This window comes from Dasypus novemcinctus, chromosome 1 (assembly GCF_030445035.2).
Source record: "Dasypus novemcinctus isolate mDasNov1 chromosome 1, mDasNov1.1.hap2, whole genome shotgun sequence".
Classification (NCBI taxonomy): domain Eukaryota; kingdom Metazoa; phylum Chordata; class Mammalia; order Cingulata; family Dasypodidae; genus Dasypus; species Dasypus novemcinctus.
In genome coordinates this window covers 183,780,758-183,788,789 of record NC_080673.1, presented here as the reverse complement: position 1 = coordinate 183,788,789, position 8,032 = coordinate 183,780,758, and positions in this window count along the sequence as shown.

Here is an 8,032-nt window from a genome sequence, read left to right as displayed (position 1 = left end):
AGGTTCCTTATCTAACATTAAGCATTTGTAGTCAATGCCATTTCGGTTGTGATACAGTAGAAGACTTGATTGCATTTTCTCTGGAGCTTCAGGAATTACATGGCAAGCATTCATATATCATTTTATGCCAATGACCAGGTTAACTGTTGGTTCTTAAATATTTAGAACTCTGGAGTCAGAGTGATATGGGTCTGATAAATCCATACAGGTTGGTTGATGGAAGATTAGGCTTTCCCCCATTATTTTCCATACCCAATTTTAGGTATTTCCAATTTATGGAATTGTGGATGCCTTGGGGTATTTAGGTGTTATCCCTGCTTACATCTTTAGCTCCTACTTTTCCCAGCCTGATTTGGCAGAGATAAACAAGTTGTGACTTGTAGAACACTTAAACTCTAGATGAACTTCAGCATATTATTTGACTCCTGAGTCTCATTCTCCTGATCTATAAGATGGAGCAAATTGTATTTACAATTTGAAGTATGGAAGGTTCTGGTAGTGGCTTGCAGACCATCCATGATGTTCCTTGGCTCGTGGCATAGCTCCATCTCTGCCTCCGTCTCATGCCCCAACCCCACCCCAACTGTGTCTAAATTTCCTCTCCATGTAAGGACACCAGTCATATTGGACTAGAAACCATCCTAACCCAGTTTGGCCTCATCTTAACCAATAACACATCAAAGGTCCGATTTCCAAATACTGTCACATTCATGGACCTTGAACATCTTTTAGGGGACAAAATTCAATCCATATCAGTAAGGAAGGCAAAGAACAACAAGATCAAGGTTGTACTCCTGGTAACAGCCTTGGGCAACAGACATTTCATTTTAGATGACATAAATTCTCAGCTTAAATGATCCTGTATGATTGTACAACTTCATCTGCCAGTTTGCTACAGTGTCATGCATTTAGTTGACCTGTTTGCCTGATTTAAATGAAAAGTCAGTACACTTATTAACGTGATTCTCTAGCTCTTATCCATTGGTCCTTTTTTGAAAGGCAGGGAGTGATGAAACCAGTCTCTGGTTTTCAGTTCTATGATGAGGTGAAGATTTTTGGTCCTATTTAGAGCTAACCTAAATGTATTGCTTTGTGACATTTGTGTTCTCTTAACTGATGGTCAAGCAACACTGCTCTGCAGAGTCTCAAAAGCAGTCCATGATGTGCTGCACTTTTTTTTTCATTCTTTTTTTAAGAAAATTTTAATTATCTTTTTTTAAAGATAATTAAAAAATATAAGAGGTCCCCATATACTCCATACCCCATCCTACCCCCTCTCTCCACATCAACAACCTCTTTCATCATTGTGACACATTCATTGCATTTGGTGAATACATTTTGTAGCACTGCTATACCGCATGCATTACAGTTTACATTATAGTTTACACTCTCCCCCAGTCCATTCAGTGGGTTATGGCAGGATATATAATGTCCTGCATCTGTCCCTGCAATAGCATTCAGGACAACTCCAAGTCTCAAAAATGCCCCCACATCACATCTCTTCTTCCCTCTCCCTGCCCTCAGCAACTACCATGGCCACTGTCTCCACATCAATGATCAATTTCTTCCGTTGCTAGAGTCACAATAGTTCTATAGTAGAATACCAGTAAGTCCACTCTAATTCATATTTTATTCCTCTACCCTGTGGACCCTGGGATGGTGATGTCCACTCTACCTCTAAATCAAGAGGGGGCTTAGATTCCACATGGCTGATGGATGCAATTCTCCTGCTTGCAGCTGTAGGCACTCTTGGCTCCCTGGTGTGGTGATTGACCATCTTCATTTCCCTGTTAGCTGTCCTGGGTAAGTCCAATGAACCAGAGACTAAGTGTTACAACTCTGTTGAGGCTCAGGGCCCAGCTGGCACATGGACAATCCAGAGATTCAAGTCTCCTGAGCATACACCAACCTCAGGACCAACCACAGGTTCAGTAAAAGTAACAGAAGAGGCATGTGTAAAAAGGTCCCATCTGAGTCCAACTCCATCACACTTCAGGAGCACAAATTTCAAAGTAGGGCCCACTGGCAAGGTACTGAACTCCAGAGTCATTTGCCATGACTGTAGGACTGATGTGTCTCCATAGCCCTCAGGAACACCAGTACCTGGTATTGTTTCTACTTTGGCTGTCTCAGGGATCCTGCTGAGAAATGTGTAAGTGCAACCCTTCTGATGACCTCCTGACTCATTTTGAAGTCTCTGAGCCATATAAACTCATTTGTCTTTACTATTTCCCCCTTTTATTCAAGGTCTCTTTCTAGTTGCAGCACCAGCTGATGATTGGTAGTAATTCCTTGGCCCCTGGCAGGCTCATCCCCAGGAGTCATGTCCCATGCTGGGGGGAAGGTAGTGCATTTACATGCTGAGTTTGGCTTAGAGAGTGGCCACATTTGAGCAACATGGAGGCTCTCAGGAGGTAACCCGTAGGCACCCTGCAGCTCTAGGCCTAGTTGAAATTTCAAGCACACAGGCTCATAAGCATAGTCATCAGTATCAAGGGCCCATCAATGGACCATTCTTCTTCACTGGTCTTTGCCCTTGTATTGGGGGATTTGTTGCCGTTCCCTTGGGGAATGTGACAGAGCTCCCCTGGATGGGAACTCAGCACTCCCTCAGTTCTCGTGTGTAACTCTACCTACTATGACAATACCCAACAAATATCTGAACATTTTTACATACCCTATATACATGCCCTGGAGAACTTCCTTCCAACCATGTGTCCCCCATCAATGACACCCACACCAGTGCTCCTCTCCTGCTATAGTTGAACCCCTCTGTGATCCAAAACTTCTCAAAAATAAAGCTTAATATATTGCCAAATTCTATTAGTAGGAAAATGAAATAGTAATGATAGGTTTAAAGATAGAAATAGAATACATACTAATTTAGAAAAACTATAATAAAGTAAACAATAAATTGGGATAGTAAAAAATGAAAACATCATAAATCTTTGTTTTTGACATTTTGCCTTTCATCACTGTAATAGGTATTGCCCTGCATGTACAGTTGCAAGGCAATCTCTACCATACCTTCCTTAGTGTCTACATCCTTTTTTTTTTTATTTTTAATTTGTCTTCAAAAAAGTTTTAGATCACAATCAAGTCACATATACAAAATAGGGGACTCCCATATACCCAACATCAAACCCTTTTCCCCCTTCCCCAGCAATCTTTTTACCTGTTTCTATTATATTTGCTTTAGCTGATGTACAGATATTGAAACATAGCTACTAGCCATGGTTCCATTATGGTTTACATTATGGTTTATATTTTAGACTGAATACTTTTCTAAATTTTTAGTTACATTATGTTTTACAGTTTACATTTTAGACAATACACTTTTGTAAATTTTTGGTGGAATTTAACATGGCCTATGTCCATTGTCGCACAATCTTGTAGAACAGTTCCATTGCCCCCTAATTACCCCCTCTTCCATCTCTTCTATTCCTCTCTCCTCCTCCCCTCAGTGCCCACAGTGACAGCCAAGCTTCACTCCTTGGTTCACACTACGAACCAGATTCATAGATACTTGCAACAATGCTGAGAGCTTGACACACTAGACTGTCCTCCCCAATTGGGAGTCACCCATGCTTTAGAGAGACACCCTCTCCTCTGTTTGAGAACATCAGGCTTCCCCAGGATGGGGGTACAACACCTTCCCGCTCATTGTATGGGTCTCTACCCAAGGATATAACACACTATGACAAGATGAGCACTCACTCACACACTCCTAGAAGCCTGCCCCAGGTGCATCCTGTGCCCAATGACCCTGTCAAACACCTTAAACAAGTAACCTTTCTTTATTATATTTTCTAAAGTGTTTTCTCAACATTATACTTTCAACGGCATACCTGACAATCTACCATATTTACCTGCTCCCCCCAAACCCTACCCCCAATTCCATGGACCATCTGACCCATTCTCCCAACCCTATACCCCCTCAAGCCTACAAAGGCCCCACCCAATAGTGTCCTTATGCCCCCGTCTTATCCCTTCACTGCACAGCTACTTACCTCCACTTTATCATAGATGTCACCCATGTAGGCATCAGCTCACAACCTTCCCCCCCCCCCAATTTCCTGTAAGCCTATCATCAAGTCTCTAGCTCTCTGAGATAGCTTGATTTGCTTAATTCATATCAGAGAGGTCATGTAGTATTTATATGCACAGCCAATGCTCATAGCGGCATTATTCACTATTGCCCAAAGTTGGAATCAACCCAAATGCCATCAACAGATGAATGGATAAACAAAATGTGGTATATACATACAACGGAATACTACTCAGCTGTCAGAAGGAATACAGAACTAGCACATGAGATAACATAGATGAATCTTGAGTACCTTATGTTGAGTGAAGCGAGCCAGGCATTGAAGGACAAATACTGCACTTTTTCTCATGTGGGTTTCCAGAGAGCAGAAATCAACCCATGGCTGCTCATGAATGATGGTTTCAGGTATTCTTTTCAAAGTAAGACAGAAAGATTTCTGGGTAGACTAGGAAATTTTACAAAATCTCTTCTGCCTCCTAATCATTAGCACCATCACCATTATAATTTCCATAATCATCTTTATAATTATTTGAAGTGGAAAGAGAGCAGGGTACCTGCTTAATGAAAAATAGATGGGAAAAAATAGAAACCGTGGAGATAGGTGATTGAATAGCCTCCCTCAGAAATGCACATCATATGTGATTAGTGAGAGTTTAAGGGCTTTAGATCCCAACAAACTTCTCCAACTAAACTGCCTTCTCTTCTTACACCCTTCTTTCTCATTCAATTGGACCTCTGACTTTCTGCCATAAAGTCTCCTTGATTTTTTTTTCCTCCATGCCTCTGCTCATGTTTTGCCTGGAACACCCCTCTCCCCTCACAGAATTCTCCATCTGTCTCCTCCTCTGAAATTCCAAACAATCTTATCTGATCCATTCTTGGGACCCTTGCCATTTTCTGCCTCATATATATAGTTTTTTTACCCCTACTGAATTACAAACTTCTTGAGAATAGACTCTGACTCATTCTTCTTTGCCTCCCCTACCCTCCAGCCACCAAATTTATGCTTTGAACAGAGTAGGTGCTCAATAAATATGTATTGAAAGAACAAATTAGTAAACTTCTGGAGTCTGTTTAATAAGTGTGGCAGAGTCTAATAATTTTGTTCTCTAAACATACTTCCTCACTTTCCTAGATGTGCAGCTACATGGCATTTACCTGCCTGATTAGCATTTTGGAGGAGAACATATAATTGAGTTGCTGCCAATAGAATATGATCAGAAGAGAAGCTTACCACTTTCAGGCCTGGCCCATTAAACTCCATTCATGAACCTCTATTCTCCTCCTCTTTCTGACACTGTGATATAGATAAACACAGTGACCTTGGAAGGCACACATGGAAGATGACAAAGCCACAAGAAGGGGAGAGCCTGGATCCTTAAATCATCACTTGAAGGGAAGCCACCTACTAATCTGAAACACCATTTAGGGATTTCACATGAGAAATAAATAAATGCCTACCATGTTTTAGCCATTACTCAGTTTGGGGGTTACTTATTACAGCAGTTAGGGTTACCTTAACTAATATAGTAGGTAGGTTTAGCATTCCTGGGAAAAGTGCAAAAATCATGATTCTTGATATTCTCACACAACTGATTTTTTTCCACTTTAGGCACAAATATATCCCCTTTTAAGTTTTAAGTTTGATTGTGGAGGTATTTAAAACCATTCCCATTTCCAGAAATGCTTTTGCTCAGCAAATGTCCCCACTCGAAGAAGGGGAGTGTGAAAAGTTTTTGGTTGTTCTTCCTGGAACTGTCATGCTGCGACGTTGTTCCAGTCTCGACAGCAAGCTTAGAAGAGAATGTTCCTGGTACTCTAGTCTGTGGAGATGGGTGAGGAATCATGATGGATTTCCATCTTGGAGGTCATAAAAGTCCACTTCCCTTGGCATTAACTTATAAAACACACTTCTTATTTTCTGAGCTACATTGGGGAAGGGAGGAACCCTCTGGATCTAGCAGTTACCCCGAAAACAATTGGACTTTATGAAAACCTCTTGATTTTTCAAAGAGCTCTTGCTTACGTTATGTGCTTGGTGTAATTGTTCCAGGAAACACAAACTTAGTGGGCCCCTGTTGCCCTACACAATAAAGGCTAAACTCTTCAGTCTGGAATTTAAGACCCTCCATTATCTGATCCCCGTTTTTCTTTCCAATCAAATATTTGTCCAATATTCTATACTTCATCCTGCTTCCCTGCCTTTGCTTAGATCGTTCTACCACCACCATCAAATATATGTGCAATATATACATTTAGCCCTGGTCGGACAGATGAGGTTGCACTACAGATACAAATTAAGCCTAAACTCCAGTGGCTTTACACAAGGTCTCTTTGTTTCCCATGCTGCACGTCCATTGTGAGGGTCATATGTGTGTGTTTGGGAGGGGTTTTTGTGATCCACATGGACATGCAGGGACCAAGACTGATGGCTGTGACATCTGAGATGGGTGGCCTTCTCTTTCATTATAGGAGGAGAGAAGAAACCAAAGAATCACATAAAGGATAGCACAGCACTTTCACCACAACCCATTGGCTAGAAGAAACACATGATTCTAACTGCAAAGGAGCAGGGAGGTAGAAGGAAGCAAATGTATTTACTAAGCATCATTTTCTCTGCCACTCATGCTTCTCCCAGGAAGCCTCCCTGGGTCCCTCCAACTACAGTGTCTCCTGCTTCTGAATTCCAACAGCTCTAATGTTCTCCATCCTTGTAATAGTTATTTCACACATTTCATGGTGATTATTTCTATAGATATAAAAATAGAAATCACTTATTATGGGGAAGCAGACTTGGCTCAGTAGTTAGGGCATCCGTCTACCACATGGGAGGTCTGCGGTTCAAACCCTGGGCCTCCTTGACCCGTGTGGAGCTGGTCCATGCGGGGTACTGATGCGCGCAAGGAGTGCCGTGCCACGCAGGGGTGTCCCCCGTGTAGGGAAGCCCCACGCACAAGGAGTGTGCCCTCTAAGGAGAGCCGCCCAGCGCGAAAGAAAGTGCAGCCTGCCCAAGAATGGCGCTGCACACACGGAGAGCTGACACAACAAGATGACGCAACAAAAAGAAACACAGATTCCTGTGCTGCTGACAACAACAGAAGCAAACAAAGAAGAAGACCTAGCAAATAGACACAGAGAACAGACAACTGGGGCAGGGCGGGAGGGAGAGGGGAGAGAAATAAATAAATAAACAAACAAACAAATAAATAAATAAATCTTAAAAAAAAAAAAGAAATCACTTATTATGGCAAGCACTCTTCAGTTTATATTTAATAACCCATTAAATCTTCATAATAACCCTATTAGGTAGCTACTCTTATCGTCTCCAACTTACAGATGAGGAAATTGAGGCAAAGTATTCTTATGCAAAGCCAGGATTCTAACAGTTTAATTCCACAGTGCAGGCTCTGAGCTACTACACTATATTGTCGCCTGTCTTTTTAACTTCCTTATTAGCCAAAAAGTATGATTTAAACTTGATTCATTCTTTACTAACCATAACACCAAGTCTAGTTTTAGGCACCTGATAGATTTCTGAAAGGTATTGTGCACACAAATAGTACTTTTCTAATCAGGATTTTCAACAACTCGGGTGTTTTAGTAATTTTAGTTTCTTCATTGCCAGATGGCTCCTGTAGTATCAGGAAGCATTTTAGGAGATGCAGATGTTTCTCCTTAAAAGCCACCTACCCTCACAGAAGATGAAATGGGGTCTTTGGGGACATCTAGGAGATAAGACAAAAGGTGGCAGAAGTTAGGTTAAGACACTCAGGAAAGACTAGAGCTACTTTGTTTATATTGTGTTTGATTTTGTGCTTAAAAGACTGTTAAATTGAAATAGGGACTTGTGGCTGCTGAATCTATTTCATCTTCTTTTGAGTCCCCAAACTCTGTAAACAAATCCAGACCCCCAGAGAGGATGTTCCTTTGCTTAAATGTTGATTCCTAGTAAGCCGTAATCCCCTTCTTTTGGCCCTGAGCCTT